This window comes from Onychomys torridus, chromosome 5, assembly GCF_903995425.1.
Source record: "Onychomys torridus chromosome 5, mOncTor1.1, whole genome shotgun sequence".
NCBI classification, from domain to species: Eukaryota; Metazoa; Chordata; class Mammalia; order Rodentia; family Cricetidae; genus Onychomys; species Onychomys torridus.
In genome coordinates, this window is record NC_050447.1 from 134,919,064 (window position 1) to 134,936,459 (window position 17,396).

Sequence of the window (17,396 nt, forward strand, 5' to 3'; positions counted from 1 at the left end):
CTGTCTCAAAAGCAGAAAGTACACTCTTGTATTTCAGTGAGGCGTGAGTGTAGTTTACCAATCACGAATCCTGGGTACCGAGGTTGCGCTCGGCGTTCCGCGCCTGCGCAGTCATCGGCCGACTGGTTGGCCCACAGGAAGGCCAGCGGCCGACTGGGGGCGCGCGTTGATGACGCCATCGGTGTTTGCCCGGTAGCCCGTAGTAACCCGGAGTCTGCGGAAGTGCAGCTGCAGCACTGGCGGCTGAAACAGGTAACTTCTGTCAGTCAGCTGCTTCCGGTCACCCAGACCCCTGGGGTGAGCAAGTGGGATCCTGCGCGACCTATCGTGGGGTGACCCCGTGGGGTTCTGCCCGACCTCCTGTGGAGTGAGCCCGTGGGATCCTGACACGTAAACTGTAACCGCGTCCTTAGCGCTCTGCGCTTTTCAAGCAGTGAAGACAGTTAACTGCAAAGGTGACGGGCGCTCTGGGTAGATGGTAACCACACCAGGCAGCGGTGCTTAGAGCTGTTTTTGAGGGTGACAACCGGGTTCTTGTGGATGCTGGATTCAATTCTGATCCCTCGTGCTTTTGTTTTGTTTCCACGTGCAATTCATTTCTGGAGAGTATGTTGTGCTTCGTGGGATTCTGAGGAGGCTGCCAGTGATTCACTAGTTGGTAAAGATTAGGTTGTCCAGTATTGGGGACTACGGAGTAGAATATTATTTACTGTCCACGGTGTTTTAGCAGAGACTGTGCCCAACACTTTACATTTCATTATCTCCTTAGTTCATGCAGTAGTGTTGTGAGTTATGAATTGAGAAAATAACTGGGCTTAGTTCCATGAAATTGACCGGATAAAAATTACCAGTAACTAAAAGCAAAACCAAGATTTAAATTCAAGGTTATGATATGATTTCAAAGCCTGTCTTCCTCCCTCCCTTGCTCTCTCCCTTCCTTCCTTCTTCCCTTCCTTCTCCTCCCTTCCTTCTTTCCTTCCTCCCTCCCTCCCTCCCTCCCTTTTCTCTCTCTCTCCCTCCCTCCCTCCCTCCCTCCTTCCTTCCTTCCTTTTCTGTTTTTTGTTTGTTTCTAAATAGCCACCATTAGTGGTGAATGCCAGAGTTTGCTCTCTCATCTCTCCATATGTTTGTGCACACACCTGCAAGTGTGTACATGTGGAGACAAGGGATGAAAACCTCAACTGCGGTTTCTTAGATGCTGACCACCTTTTTTTTTGAGACAGATTCTCTCACTAGCCTAGAGCTTGCCATGTAGATTGGGCTGGCCAGGACCCTCAAGGATGTGCCTGTTCTCACCTCCTCTGCACTGGAGTTGCAGACTCAGTGTTCTGGGGATTGAACTTGGATCCTTGTTCTTACACAGCAGGTGGTTTTTCTACTGAGCTGCCTCTCCAGGCTGTTTTGATGTTTGTATCTATGTTGTAAAATCTCATATTCTTGGAGTTAAAACATCCAGAAAATATGTCTTCCTCCTACATGTACACATACACCCCCCTACACATAGCATCTTTATCTTTAAGGATGACATAATTGGCAAATGATGTTGCATTGTAAATACTTTCTATTCAGAGTTCCGAGAGATGTGTTAATTTTTTGTAATTAAAATGTCAGTAAATAATTTAAAGGCATTAAGTGGCTTTCTTGCCTTCTTTCTTCCATGATGCAGTCACAAACATGTGTTCTGGGTTGAAATATGGTGGTTTCCTCAGAGCTTTGGCTGGTTTTGACTCTCTGTGGTTGTGTGTTTGAGTTTGCTGAGCTTCCTGTGGCTCATTTTGTATTGTCACCAGTGGACAGTAAGGTGCCATAATGAACCTGTAGATGGTGGAAACAGACGTCTAGATTTTACACCCTAGCTCTTTTGCTTAGTAGGCAACTCAGGGAGCCCAGGCAAGTGACTGACCTCTTTACACCCCAGTTCCCTCATTTATCAGATGGGGACAATAGAATTACTTAAATGGGCGTTGTGATGACAGAATGACTTCCTGTGATGCAAAGCATAGAGGGGTGCCAGATTCGCTGCAGGGAGCAGCCAAGAGCCCATTAATGTTGTTGACTGGTCTTGGCTTTCCATCTATGAAAATGACACTCTAGTCCTTTGGAAATTGTTGTTCCTGGAATAATATTTAATCTGTGTGTGATCTTTACCAGATAATTGGTTGCCTTTACTGGAAGCCTGCTATTTTGGATATCTTGTTAAACTTCCCTTCATTTCGTCTTTATTATTATACAATAAACATTTTGCTTGCAAATTGAAATATATTGTTTTTAAAAGTTTATTTATTATAATTATGTATTTCTGATTGGGTGTGCATGTATGTGTGTGCTGCTGCATGTATTTTGGTAAGAGGACAACGTGTGGGAGTCAGTTCTTTCCTTCCGCCATGTGGGTTCAAGGGATTGAATTCCGATCACAGCTTGGTGGCTAACCCGTTTTCCCGATGAGCCATCTTGCCAACCTAAAATATTGCACTTTTGTGTGTCATAGTAATGGACTTTAAATTTCTGCTTAGACTTCTGAGGTTATTTCAGTATTATCTGGTATATGGAAATCCTGCAGAAGTATATGAATGTACTCATTATGGGCATGTAAGGATTAGTTTTGCCTTCAAAACTGCTGTTACATTATCACATGTACACATAGACCCTCAGATTAGTTCTCTTTCACTCCTTTCTCCTTTCAAGGGACTAAAAGTTGTTTTAACCCAGAACAAACATTCGGAATCCCTGCTATTTTGGATTGCTAGTTTGGAGTTGCTTTGGACTAAATGGCAAGATACTCTCTAAAATAAAAATTACATAATCCACTTATGAAAATTTTAAGCTGTGTTCCCGCTGACCCCCATCTGTTGGGCATTTCAGGCCATGGCTAGCTACAGGTTAATGTTGATTCCCATGGCACCCTACTTAGAAGCTTGAGAATGAGTTAAGACTCATATTCACAAAGCAACTTGCTTTGAAGATGTATTCTGTGGGTTTTGAAATGACTTTTTATTTTATGTATGTTACTAGAAAATGCACAGAACAGAAATTACCATTTTAAGTTCTTGCACAGTTGGGTAGTATCAAACACATTCACAGAGCTGTGTGGCCACTGCAGTGGGTTTCTAGAACTACTTTTTTATCATTCCCAAAAGAAAGGCTGCACCCATTAAATAATAGCTTCCCATTCCCCTTCCCCCTCCCTCCAGAGGTCCTCTGTTCCTGTTCTGCTGTGTTTGCCAGCTCCGGAAATCACATGTTGATGGAATCCTGCCATATTTGCCCACTTGTGACTGGTATATTTCACTCAGAATGTTCTCAGAACTTATTCATACTGCAGCATATATCAGAACCACATCCCTTTTAAGGATGGATACTATTTCACTGTATGGGTATTTCTTACTGTGTACTTTTGAGGTGTGTTGAATTTGGCATGAACACAGTCCTTGGTGATTGATTATAAGCTTACAGAGAGTGTAGATGGAGATGTCAACTGAAGTGATGTTGTTTTGCATTATGAACACAGTGCCTGGTGGATGAAGTCAAGCTGGAGTTGAAGCATAGGTTGTAGTTTGATATGGAGCCTAAAAATAGTAAAGAAAATAAGTGATGATATTACCTGCTGTTATGTTATGCAACATTCACAGCACCACACATGGTCTAGGCATTTTGCCCATAAAATAAGAACTTTTTTTAGTTCCTATTTTATTCATGAAGAAACTGTAGCATAGGCAAATTGGATGGATCATTAAAATTATGAAGTTGTTAGGTGACAAAATTGAGATCTGAACTTGGGCTCTCTGGCTCTGAAGCTCATTTATCTGTAGATTTGTTCAATACTAACTTTGTAGTGAACTTGTTTGTAACAGAATTGCTGTGTTCCTTGCCTGCCGCCTCCTTTTCACTGTCTTAAAACTGGACATAACTTCTGAGCTCATCGGGCAATGCAAGAACAAATCCACATTCTGAAAGAACAACTGGTGCCTGGTTTGCACAGAGGAATCACATCCACAGGGAATTCAGACAATATTTCCACAACTGAATTCTTAATCCTTTTAGAGCCTTGTCTTTGAACACTGTGTATTTCCCACACTCAGAGCCCTGTGGGTGGGAGCTTTTTGTTCTTAGCCTCAGTACTGTCAGAATGGATTCTGACACACTCATTTCACTGCTAATTTGTTACTCTGATGCTTGATTCCTGAAGAAATGGTTGTGAAGTAGCATTTATGCACTCGTTACCAGTTCCATTGTAATTTCTCTTGACTTTTCGTTTGCTTACACTTTATTTCTTTGACATTTGGATTGAAGGTCTAGTTTTGGAAAGCAATGGAAATCAAGATGTGCTTGCTCTATTTGGGCATGAAAGGCAAATCCCCTTGTTCTTTTTGTCACTAGTGATATCAGGCATATGTCACAGTATGCTGTATGTTTGGAGGTCTGAGCTGTCTGTTATGTCTTGTAGGTAGAGCTTCTATTACCTTTTGTTGGAAGTCTGAGATTCTCAAAACCAGGATGCTCAGCCATCTGCCTATATCTATAGATTTAGAAGAATCCATTCCGCAAAAAAAGAATTCCAGCATGCTGTGTTCAAGTGAGCCATCCTAGCTTATAAGAGGAGCATCCAAGTCTTTTACTCACATGGATTTAGTTATCTTTTTTCCTATAGTAATATGTGACCTGTAGTAGATTGCAGAGAGAATGAATCCATATGATAGGCCTCAGAGATACTTGGATTAACGTGGCATAGCTTCAACATTGGTCCTGGGTGTGAGTGAGGAATCTGGGTGATTCCAGAGTTCTACCTTGGGCAACTGGGTAGATCCAGTGAATAAGATTTTAAGCCAGATCTGTAGGACACAGGGGACATAGTTTATCTAAGAAGTGGGAGAAAGAAAGTTCAGAAGTGGAAAGATAGAGGAGAGAATGTAATCACAGATCCTAAAAGAGACATTTGCGGGGAGTGGGGGTATCAATACATTAATTCCTCCAAATTAAAGGCTAAGAAGACCCATTGAATTTGTTCATGAAGAAGTAATTTGCCTCCACTGTGGAACTTCACTGGACTAGTAAGATGTGAACAGAGCCTAGTGGTCAGAAAGGAGTTTGGGGAGGAAGAATAGTCAGAGTGATATGGAATAGAGAATGCTTTGTTCACTTGCAGGGTTTTTTGATCAAAAGATTAGATCAGTATTTTACTTCTCAAACCAAAAAAAAAAAGGATGGGGAAGAGGAGGAAATTGAGGTGGAGGATTCAGAGGGCTATATGATTGATGAATCAAGGACCCAGAGGGGCAAACAAGATTATATCGAGAGCAAAATCCACAGACAGGCCATGCTTGGGTTTAGGGGACACTTGTGTCCTGAGAAGGGAAAGGTGGGAAGAGATGAAAATGAGTTCCTGTGCATCTAATAGTGCTGCTCAGTGGAAAACTCTTGTCTAGTGGGTAGGAGATCCTGGGCTAAATTCCCAGCACCAAGGTTGGGGAAGGGGAGGGAGGAGGAGAGAGAATGTGTAAAAGTTCCTGTCTTATTGCAGCAAAAGATTTTTAAGTGAAGCAAATGAATTTGCTGATACAGAGTGTTCATTTAGTGAGTAGTGAAGTTTAGAATAATTGCTGGGGGAAAAAAAGTCCAGGAACTGCAGGGGCAATAAGGGAGACACTCTCTTCTCATATTGGAATTTGTGACTATGTAGAGTTAAGCACTCTTGTGATTGTGTTACTTATTTAAGTTTTGTTGTTCTCCATAGGTTCAATTAATTCCATTGAGGGTTAGGTTCTGTGGAACCGTGTATTAGGATACAAGAGCTGAAACTGAGGCTCAATTATGACATGAGTGACTGAAGAAATAGAAGTGAGGCCTGGTGAAGCCATGCTTGCTGCCAAGGCTGGCAACTTGGGCTTGTTCTCCAGGACCCACATGGTGGAAGGACAGAACCAGCTCCCACAAGTTGTCATCTGACCTCCACACATGTGCCATGGCACTCCCTCCAAATAAATAATTAAACATAAAGAAAGGAAAGGCCATGAACTGCACTCTTTATTTTTGGTTGTGAGCCTAGCCTTTAACAGCTGAGCCATCTCTCCAGCCTGAACTGCACTCTTTAAAGAACACCATGGAATCTGGAGTCTTGTTTTGTTTTGTTTTGTTTTTTGAGACAGAGTTTCTCTGTAGCCCAGGCTGGCTTTGAACTCACAGAGATCCGCCTGCCTCTGTCTCTAGAGTGCTGGAATTAAAGACATGTGCCACCACCACCTGGCTGGAATCTGGATTCTTAGTGTTGGGAATGTTTATTTCTGATTCTAGGTCACATGGTCCAGTGTATTGTAGAGTGCTTAGCAGCACCCATGGCTTCTGCTCTCTAGGTGCCAGGAGCAGCCCCTCAATTGATGATCATTGATGTCTCCGGATATTGCCAAGTGTTAAAGGACTGTCCTCCATGCCAAATTGCCACCATCTCCATGAGTTTAGCTGTACTCACTTGTGTAAGGTCATCACAGCTGGGCCTATTGACTGGAGATTCCTTCATAGAAAAGGGGCAGGGAGTGTCATGGGACCCTTACTGAATATCTAGCCATTCCTCTGAACCAGCTTGCTTGTTCATTTTTAAGGAAAATTTTCTAAACTATAAAAGTTTAAATAAGTCATAAATGTTTAAATATGGATCTGATAAAACGTCTGGGGTTGAGGATGTAGCTCAGTAGTAGAGTGCTTGCCTAGCAAGCGCAAGGCCCTGGGTTCGATCACCAGCTCAAAAAAAACAAAAGGATTATAAAAAAGAAAGGGCTGAGGTGGAGTTGAGGGGTAGAATGCTTGCACAGTATGTTTAGTACTTTGATCTGCCTACACAGAAAGTGCTGACCTGACCTCCACCCTGATGAGATGCCTGGAAAAGCCCTTTCCTAAGAACGGGCACTCCAACCGGGGCATACATTCTGGATCTGCCTTTTAAGAAAGCTGTGATGCTGGGTGTAGTGGCTCACGCCTATAATCGCAGCACTCGGGAGGCAGAGGCAGGCGGATCTCTGAGTTCGAGGCCAGCCTGGGCTACAGAGCTAGTCCAGGACAGGCACCAAAACTATAGAGAAACCCTGTCTCGAAAAACCAAAAAAAGAAAGAAAGGAGAGAGAGAGAGAGAGAGAGAGAGAGAGAGAGAGAGAGAGAGAGAAAGGAAGGAAGCTGTGACATGGTGTGCATTTATTCCCACACAGAGCTGGAGTATAAATACTGATGAGGTCTGTATGATTCTGTTATTCTGAGGGAACTTTTGAGTCTACACTTGACCTAGCCTTACTTCGAAATTAATCTGTACCCAGGTGAAAGACATGGTTGCCAAATGACTCTTTAGTGGAGGGAGCACATCCTCTGAGTGTCTAAGATAGTGTGCATCCTAGGACAGGAATGGGGAACCTCTTGCCCTTCCTGTGTAGCTTCCTACAAAGAAAACAAAGAGACTGTTAGTGTAGGGCAGGAGGTTGGGGCTGTGGGGTCAGATAGAAGCCAGAATTGGGGGAGGTGTGGCCAAGAAAGGATATGTTTATCTTCTATCCTGCACATTTTGAATGGCCCAAATTCCTCAGTACTCTAAGCAGCATCCTGCCATGGCAAGTAGCTGGAGTTTGTTTGTTTTTTTTGTTTTGTTTTGTTTTGTTTTGTTTGTTTGTTTTTGCCAGATGCAGTTGTTTAAGCATCATTGAAATCAACCACCTAAACCCAGTGGTTGGGAATAACCTTAGACCAGGGATTCTAGCACCTCATGGCATCTGTTAGGCGTACAGATCCTTAAGGCCCAATCATTTGTTTTAGCAAGAACTTCAGGCAGTTCTTAGAACATGTATAAATTTAAAATTAGCAGCCCACATAGGTGAACTTAATGACTGAGACAAAAAACACGGTGATGAAAAAAGGAAGTGAAAATTTCATCATGTTCACACTGTTCATGGCTGCAGCTCACCCTGGAATGTAAATAGTGCCAACTATAATAGAAAAGAGCCTCTCACTTTGCTTCCTTTTTCATCTTAAATATTTATTCCTTGACTTGTGTGTATGTTGTCAGTAAGTGCAAATGTACATTCATGCATGTGGAGGCCAGAAGTCACCCTTGGATTCTCTGCACTGATGTCTCAGTGTCTCTCTTGCCTGGAATTGACCAGTTAGGAATGCTGACTGCCCAGGAACCCAGGGATCTACTTGTATCTACCTTCCCTGTGCTAGGGTTACAGGTGTGTGCCTTCAAGTTAGGCTTCTCACTTGGGCTCAGGTCCTCAGTGCTCGAATGACAAGTACTTTACACCGAGCCATTTGCTCAACCTGCCATTCCTTGATTTTCTTAAATTTTACATATGCAATGGCTTGAGAGAATCCTGATCCCATGGCTGTGAGGGCAAGGGTTGATTTAGGTAGCTCAGAAGCTGTACAGCCTGTAAGGATTTTCTGAGTGCCATGTTCCCGTGTGGGCAGTTGGCTGCTGTACTGGAGGCCGTCCTTTAGTAGCCCTGACATCGTTCATCTCAGTCTACATTTCCAGGAGCCCTGCCTCTCCCACATTGTATGTAGTTCATGTGGTCCACATAGCAGCTTGGAGAAACACTATGATCCGCTTCCAAGGTGGGAGGTGATTTATTTGATTGTAATTTTACCCTTGGGAATTCCAAGATATGAATGTTTCCATGAGTTTCTGAGATTATTCACAAATATGAATCTTAATAACTAGTACTGAAGTGCCAGCTGTTTGCTATTCTCTGGGAAATCATACAGAGATGCTGGAAATAAATGTATCTGAGACATAATGAATACTCTTTCTAGGTTAAAAATGTCCCAGAAGATTACTTGAATACAATAGTATAACACAAAACTAATGCCACTATGTGAAATTCTCAATTAATTTTATATACATACAGTGTATTTTGATCATTACCCCCACTTCTCCCAGTGACTCTTCCCATACCTACCTCTACCCCTTCTCAACTTCATGTCCTCTTTTTAAAAATAACTCACTGAATCTAGTTTGTGTTGTTCATATACTCATGGGTATAGGGCTGTCTACTGGAGTGAGGTTGGACTTCTAGAGGGCCACACTTTTAAAGAAGGCTGACTTTCTCTTCTGCCAGAAGCCATCAAACATCAATGGCTTCTCAAGGGGAGAGGGCTAGGGGGCAATTATGAGTCTGTCCCAGCTCCAGGCTGGAATGTTTACTTACTGGCTTGATCTTATGCAAGCAACCACAGCTGCTGTGAGTTCATGAGCATAGCTGTCCTATCACACTTAGAAGTCACTTGTTTAGATCTGGTCCCCCCTGACCTCTGACTTTCAGCTTCTTTCTGTCTCTCATTTGGCTGTAGTCCCCAGGCTTAAGGATTTTTGGAGTTCTGGAGTGTTTTCTGACTAGATTTTTTTATTTTTATTTTTATTTTAGAAAGCCTACTTTTGTAGTTTCAAGGTTGTAACACAAAGCTTCGCATTGGAAAAAGGCAACCTGAGAAATTCTGCAGGAGTGTGGGTTCTAAGCTACATGCCAGCAGGTGGCATGAGACAGGAACTCTGAAGCTGTGATCAGGCCAGAAATGGGTTAAGGGACTTGGACTTTTTCCTGGGAAGAATTGTCAGAATAATTTATTGTATCTAGCTTCTGCAAACAGTAAGGAACAAGAGGGAACCAGGAGTCATTTCCTCTTTTCTCAGTTCTTGGAGCTCTCCAGCAGTTCCTGTCTGGCTTCTTCTGAGCCAGGCTTTTGTCACAGCTTCTTCAAATGGGGTTGAGTACAGGCCTTACATGTCCTGTGCTACCTGCTGGGTGGGTGATCTCTGCAGAAGTGTCTGACGCTTGGTGTGTGTGGCTTTGGGGGATGGTGGATTTGGGGAGCCCAGGCTCTGCCTGTGTCCTAGAGCCTTCAGGAGAGGTTCCTTGGCACACTTGGTTGCTGTTGTTCACAGGATCCATAAAGAGCCTCATCCTCCTGCCTATCAGACATTTGACTTCTCCATTCAGAACACGACAGAACACTCACATTAGGAATCTGAAGAAAAGACCATTATCCCAGCCCCTTTCTGTCCCTTCTGAGGAGGCCTACTGCATTTGACTCCCTTACAATCCACTCTCCAGTCCTTTGATCCTTGCCTCAGTTTAGGGAACAGAATTGCCCTATGCTTTGCTGAAAAACACATTTAAGAGCATTTAATTTCCTCTTTTTTGTTGTTTTTATTTCAATATTTTTAGACAGATTCTCTGTAGCTCAGGCTGGCCTAGAACTAATTATGTAGCCCAGGCTAGACTCAATTTCACAAGTGCTGGAATTATAGATATCAGCCATAACATGCCTCTTTTTCTGTGTCATGTTTTTTACAATAAGAGGTATATATTTGATTGCAGACTGTCGTTTTTTTGGTTTTTTTTAAATCAATGTTTCTTAAATTGTGTGGGATGATTTAGAGTAGATTATGACAATATTAAATTTATTTTAGGTCTTTTGTACTTTAATATATGGCAGAAAAAACAAGTTAGCAAATCCGACCTATGATTTTATGCTTATTATTTATTTCCTAAGGTGAAGAAAGCTGAACAATTCAATTATTAAGTAGATTTAAAAAATGTGTGTTAGAGTGTGAAGGTGGCAGACATATTCAAAGTGGTAAAGTGTGGCTGACATTCAGGAAAAACTGTTTTAAACACATACTCAGAGCTATCACGTTTTAAATGTTTTTTGAGATTTGTTTTTATTTATGTAAGTGTGTGTGTGTGTGTGTGTGTGTGTGTGTGTGTGTGTGTGTGTGTGTTCGCGCATGCACACATGAGTGCAGGTGCCTCTGTGGCCCAAAAGAGGGCATGGGATCATTTGATCTGGAGTTCAAGGCTATTGTGAACCTCCTTATATGAGTGCTGGGAATCAAACTCGCTCTCCTGAAAGAGCAGCAAGCACTGGACCCTCAGCTGTCTCTCCAGCCTCTAAAGGTCTTTAAAACAATAGATAAAATAAATTATGAAGTTTAGCTTGTTTCACTAACAGCAAATTTCCATTCAAAATTATACATATCTCTCTTTGTTTTTGTTTTGTGTGTGTGTGTGTGTTTTATTAATTTGTGCTGATGTAGATAATAAGTCATATCAGATATATTTTTCCAACATAATAGTTTTATTGATTATTTGGGAATTTTACATCATGCACCCTAATCACAGTCACTTCCCAGTTCTCCCATGCCTGCCCACTTTGTACCTTCCCCATCTTCCCCCCAAAAAGAAAAAGAACAAGTCCAATTTGTGTTGTCCATATATTCACTGGAGCATGGTCAAACTCCCAGTGGCCAGCCCCTCAAGAAAACTGAGTCCTTCCCATCCGCAGCCCCACCAAAGCCCTCAGTTGTGGAGGGCTACACTTCAACATGCTTATCACAGTTTTTAAGAGTTCTCTTTGATGGCCTTCTGTCTAGGCTGTTACTTTTTGGGACTGGGGTAGGTATTGTCAAAGAAGCCTTCTCATTGATATTACTGCAAAAGTAGCATGGCTCTGTAAGCATTCCTTAGAAATATAAGCTGACAGCAGCAGCATGTGTGTTTGTGTGCTGGCTGTATCAGGGCTTTGCTCTTATCTAAAGGGCAAATAAGAGAACTCGTTCCAACCTCTATTGAAATAGCTGCTCCCCTGCCCTTGCCACCCCTGCACATAATTACACATCACAGGAGTTGCCTCTCTAAGGCAGTGGTTCTCAATCTGTGGGTCAGGACCCCTCTAAGAGTCACCTAAAACTGTCAGAAAGCACAGATATTTGCATCACAGTTCACACAGTAACAAAAATAAAGTAGCAATGAAAGTAATTTTATGGTTGGGGTCACCACAACGTGAGAAACTGTATTAAAGGGTCAGTGTTTGGAAGATTGAGAACCACTGATTTAATGTCTGATGGCTTCAGTATATCCACAGGACTGCACAATCCCCACTGTAACCTGAGAACACTTTTATGACCCCAGAAGGGATCCTTGTAGCCTGGCACCATCGTTCCTCATTTCCCCCACTCCTAGCACATGCCATCTGTTTAGTCTGTGTCCTCTCATTGGATTCTCCAGCATGGGCCTCTGTGTAGCAGAATTAGTCAGGACATGTGTGGTGATATTTTATTTGTACTGAAGTGTGATTTTATTTGTATATTAATAAAGTTGCCTTGGGGTCAGAGCAAGCCATAGCAGAAGCTGGGTGGTGGTGGTGCACACCTTTAATCCTAGCACTTGGGAGGCAGAGCTAGGCAGATAGATCTCTGTGTGTTCAAGGGTACATCCAGCATGGCAGACACACACCTTTAATCTCAATACCAACCATAGAAGACCTGGAGGTCTGTATAGACAGGCAGTGACGAGGAGGTCATGTGGTTGAGTTTACAACCAATGAGAAGGCAGAACAGAAAGTCTATAAAAAAGACAGGACACAGAAAGTAGGCCTCTTGCAGAGAGGAAAGACAGCAGCAGCAATGAAGGGTAAGGTTTTCAGCTATTGCTCTGACCTCTTGGCTATTAACTCTGTATTTCGCTCTGTGTTTCTTATTTAACAAGACGGTTACATCTACAGACATGGCCTTTGTGTCTTACTTTGCTCTTAGCACAGTGCCTCCAAGGTTCATCCATTTTCAGCAACCATTAGCACTTAGGATTTTTGTTTGTTTGGTTGGTTTTTCGAGACAGGGCTTCTCTGTGTAGCCCTGGCTGTCCTGGAACTCACTCTGTAGACCAGGCTGGCTTCTAATGCACATAGATCCACCTGCCTCTGCCTATTGAGTACTGGAATTAAAGGTGTACACCACCGCTGCCCATCTTCAAATTCTTTTTCTTTTCTTTTTTTTTTCTTTTATGACTTATTTAGTTTATGTACATGATGCCCTATCTGCATACCAGAAGAATGCATCAGATCCCAGTATAGATGGCTGTGAGCCACCATGGGGTTGTTGGGAATTGAACTCAGGACCTCTGGAAGAGCTGCCAATGTTCTTAACCATTGAGCCATCTCTCTAACCCCACAGCTGATTTTATGGCTAGATAATATTCCTTTGTGTGTCTAGAACACACTTTGTGTAACCATTTATCAGATGATGAACATTTGGGGATGTTTTCTTGTTTTAAAACAAATATATTGGGGGCTTTTCCACCAGACGATTCCATAAATGTGCTTTAGAGGGGCTTGTGTTTGGGAGGAGGAATTGGCATTTGAATCCCTATCTTCCTTTTTTGCTAATAAAATATGTTCTAAGAGATGGAGTAGCTGTTGTCACTGTGTTACTGCAGCTGTCACTAACACTGGAAATGTTTCCGTGTTCTGTTCCTGCTTTAGTTTCACAATTAGCTGCTTTTAAAATGGAATTTCTCAGCATTTCTTAAAGAGGTGATCTTACTGAAAAAGCTGAAATTTTTGTCTATATTTATAATCCTTTCTCAATTTCTTTATTTGTACTGTGCTGATTCTATAGCCCAGCCCTAAATATTGCTCTAGACCTGTTTCCAGTATGAATATTTATAGACAAAAATAAATTACATTAGATCTTCTAACACAGTTTTGAATGTTTGTTAATTTTTATCCATTATCACAAAATTCTCTGGGTGTTCTGATAAATCTTTAACTGTCAAGTCAGATCTTTCATTTTTGAAGCTGAATTAATTAAATTCTATCTACAAAAATCTTCAGTGGCTCTTGATCTTGGGTTCCTGTGGGCAGAGCACTTCGAAGTTACCCTTGTCTCAGCCTTGGTCTCATCACTGGGCCCATTGCTGGGCCCTGGGATGGACTACTTAGGTTCCAAAGGCTTTCAGAATGTCCTAAAAACTGGGGTGGGTTTCCTGCTGAAGAATTCCGGTGGCCTCTTGGCCACTCAGAGCTTCTTTGCAGAAACTGGATTCATTGTTTGCTTTGATGTCAGCCAGCAAGGCTATGCCTGTGCTGGTTAGAATCAGGCCTAAAAATGGATTTCTTTTTTCCATTCTTAAACACCTTTGCACTGTCATCTGACTCCCAGAGTGCCTGTTTTTTTGTGTGTCTGGAAGTAAGAATGTTTTGTGAATTGTGTTTTTCTCAGTTGGAATGCATGGAATGTCACATGACAGTCTGCCTTAGGCCCTCAGTTCTAGTGTAACAGCTAGTGGAATGTAAGCGTGAAACATGCTGTTCCATGGGATACAATGTTGCATAGTAAAATTTTACTAGATTACAACTAAAACACACTTTTTTGTCTGATAGGTGTGAGGTTTTGTCACTCCTTACATTTAGCGTGTGCAATCCAGTGTCATATTCCTAGTGGCAGATGGTAGGTGTGGTGTCGGATGGAAGGGAAGACAAGGATAGTGATTGTTTGATATGCCTTTCAGAGGTGCAGGGCTGAATGTGTAGCTGTGTCACAGGACTGCAGCATCCCAGCACTGTGGAAATTTTACCACCTGGGTGAAAGGAAAACAACATGTTAGTCTCCAGTGAAATAAAGGAAAGGACAAGAAATCAAAGATGAGTGAGATAACAGCATGATCCACATCCGAATCCCAGACCATCATAAAATTTAGTCTCACCCCACATCCAAACATTAGGTGGAGAGAGAGCCCAGGATGGAGGTCTCCATCAAGCCCCTCCCCTGGAGTTTAGGAAGAACTGTAGGAGCCAGAAGGGTTGAGGACACCAGGAGAACACAGCCCACCTAAGCGGGGCTCATAGAGGTTCAGAGACTGAAGTAGCAATGCTGTGGGATGTTCTGTATGTCAAATGTGTTGCTCTGATTGGTTAAAATAAATAAAGTGCTGATTGGCCAGTAGCCAGGCAGGAAGGATAGGGTAGGCGAGACAAGGAAGAGGAGAAGGCTGAGAACAGGAAGGCTGGGAGGAGGCACTGCCAGCCGCTGCCATGAGAAGCAACATGTAAAGAAACCGGTAAGCCACAAGCCATGTGGCAAAGTATAGACTAACAGAAATGGGTTAATTTAAGATAGAAGAAGAAGATAACAAGAAGCCTGCCACGGCCATACAGTTTGTAAACAATATAAGTCTCTGTGTGCTTTCTTGGTTGGGTCTGAGCGACTATGGGACTGGCGGGTAAGAGAGATTTGTCTTGACTGTGGGCCTGGCAGGAAAACTCTAACTACATAGCAATCATGGAGCCTACATGGGTCTGAGGTAGATCCTCTGCATAGTTGTTATGGTTGTCCTTGGTGTTTCTGTGGGACTCCTAACAGTGGGTGTGTGTGTGTGTGGTGGGGGTATCTCTGATTCTTTTGACTGCTCTTAGGACCCTTTTCTTCCTACTGAGTTGCCTCGCCCAGCCTTAATAAGGTTTGTGCCTTGTCTTGTTTTATCTTATTATGCTGTGTTTAGTTGACACCCCGGAGGCCTGCTCTTCTCTGAAGGAGACAGAATCGGAGTGGATCTAGAAGAGAGGGAGGTGGTAGTGAGAAACTGAGAGGAGTGGAGGGAGGAGAAACTGTAGTCAGGGTGTATTGTATTAGAGAAGAATAACATTTTATATTATGTAATAGACATTATATATAATACATAATATATAAATAAATATACAGTAATACTATATATTCAATCTCATAGAACTGAGGGATCCTTTCCAGGTGTGTGTCCCACATTTGTTTGCTCTGACTAGCTCTGTCTACCAGAGTTCAAGACCCCTCTGGTCACACCTTACTGGTCTAACTCCTCTACTTCCACAGGGGCAGGTCCAGCACCACCACCCCCTCCCCCATCAGAACTGCCTCCTCCATGCATCTCTCTGTTCCCAAGGCTGGCTACAGGTTGCCCATACTTTCATTAGCTTTTGCCTTTACTTTATCTGATAGCTGCCCACAGATCTTGTTTGGAGACTGTAGGCAGAGTTTTCCTGTCCCAGCAGCTGCTTCCAAATTACCACACAGAGGCTTATATTAATTATAAATGCTCAATTGATAGCTCAGGCTTGTTACTAGCTAACTCTCACATTTAAATTAACCCATATTTTGTATCTATGCTTTGTCATGTGGCTTAGTACCTTTTCTCAGTACAGCACACCCATCTTGCTCTCTCTGCCTCTGCCCTTCTACATCCCAGCATCCTTAGTTTGATTGTCCTGCCTAACTTTGTCCTGTCTTGCTATAGGCCAATCAGCTTCTTTATGAACCAATGAGAGTAAGATATATTCACAGTGTATAGAAGGATTATTCCACAGCAGGAGACTTTAGGACTAATGAGTGTAAAGTAGTTTAAAGATCTGAATTTATCAATTCTGAATGGGCTAACAGCTGTTCAGACTATAATAGGACATCAGAATGGCTTCTGTGTCATGCTGAACATGGATCTCAGCAAGCCCTTCCTTCAGAATAGGCCTTCCTACCATAGCCCCCAGAGACCCTTCCTATCACAAGTGTGAGGACTGCATGGCCAAAATCCTTCATGTAGAATGGTTATCTATTTTAACATTTTTCATAAAGGCCAGACATGGTGGTGCACACTTATAGTTCCAGCATTTAGGAGTTAGAGATGGAAGGATCAGAAGTTCAAGACTGCCCTCTATTACATAGCAATTTCAAGGCCAGCCTGAGTTACAAGAGACCCTGATCAAAACATACAACCAACAACAACAGCAAAATGAATGGGAATATAGTTCAGGTGATAGAGTACTTGCAAGGATTCACAGAACCCTGGGTTAAATTCTCAGTACTGCACAAACCAGATGTGGGGCCCATGCTTTTAACTGGGGAGGTAGAGGAGGATGATCAGAACTTGAAGGCCGTGAGCTCATGTTGCCTCCATCAGTTTAGTTTATCAGCTGTGTGACCTTGAGCAGGTTGTAGAGTCCTTGTGCTGTAGTTCTCTTACTTGTTAGACTAATGGTAGTACTGACATTATAGTTGCAGTGAGAGCTAAGTGAGTTAAGGTAGTAAAGTGATTAGAGCAAAGCCTGATACCTAGTTGAGGGTGAATGACAGCAATTATTAGTGCTTTTAGGAGGAAAGTTTAACAGAGGGGAAGTGTTCCTGTGTGGGTTCAGAAAGACAGGACCATGGCTAGAGGAGAGTCTGGCACATTCAGATAAATGGCTGGTCAGACAGGCTTTAAATGTCAAAGTTTGCATTTTTCTTTAAAACGAGATAATGAATTCTTTCTCTCTCTCCTGTGACATGGAACTGGTGTGCTTCGTGGGGTGTGGTGTGGTGTTGTCTTAGCCTTGGGGGTTTGTGAGAGAGGAAAGGCAGGGTATAGGCTGTGAACTCAGAACACATTAAAATGTCACTAGTGTAGTACAGCCCCCAATTTTTCATAGCTTAATAAAAACCACAGCCAGACAACCTAAGTTCTACCCCCAGGACCCATATGGTAGGAGGAAGGGACCCCCAAACTTGCCTTCTGACCTCCACATACATATAACCCCACAACAATTAATAAAGTGTCTTAAGGCATGTGTTGTGCTTGTTGCAT

The 17,396-nt window shown here is 42.6% G+C and overlaps 1 protein-coding gene across 2 annotated transcripts in view; it reads left to right on the plus strand.

The window, feature by feature from the left end:
* The first annotated feature begins 202 nt into the window (after positions 1 to 202).
* The window catches only part of LOC118584362 (aminopeptidase O (putative)), a 317,174-nt gene continuing 299,980 nt past the window's right edge, over positions 203 to 17,396 (plus strand). For both annotated transcript variants that reach the window (XM_036188550.1, XM_036188551.1), the window contains exon 1: positions 203 to 252. The gene's annotated coding sequence lies outside the window, so the exon portion shown is untranslated. The remainder of the gene's footprint in view (positions 253 to 17,396) is intronic.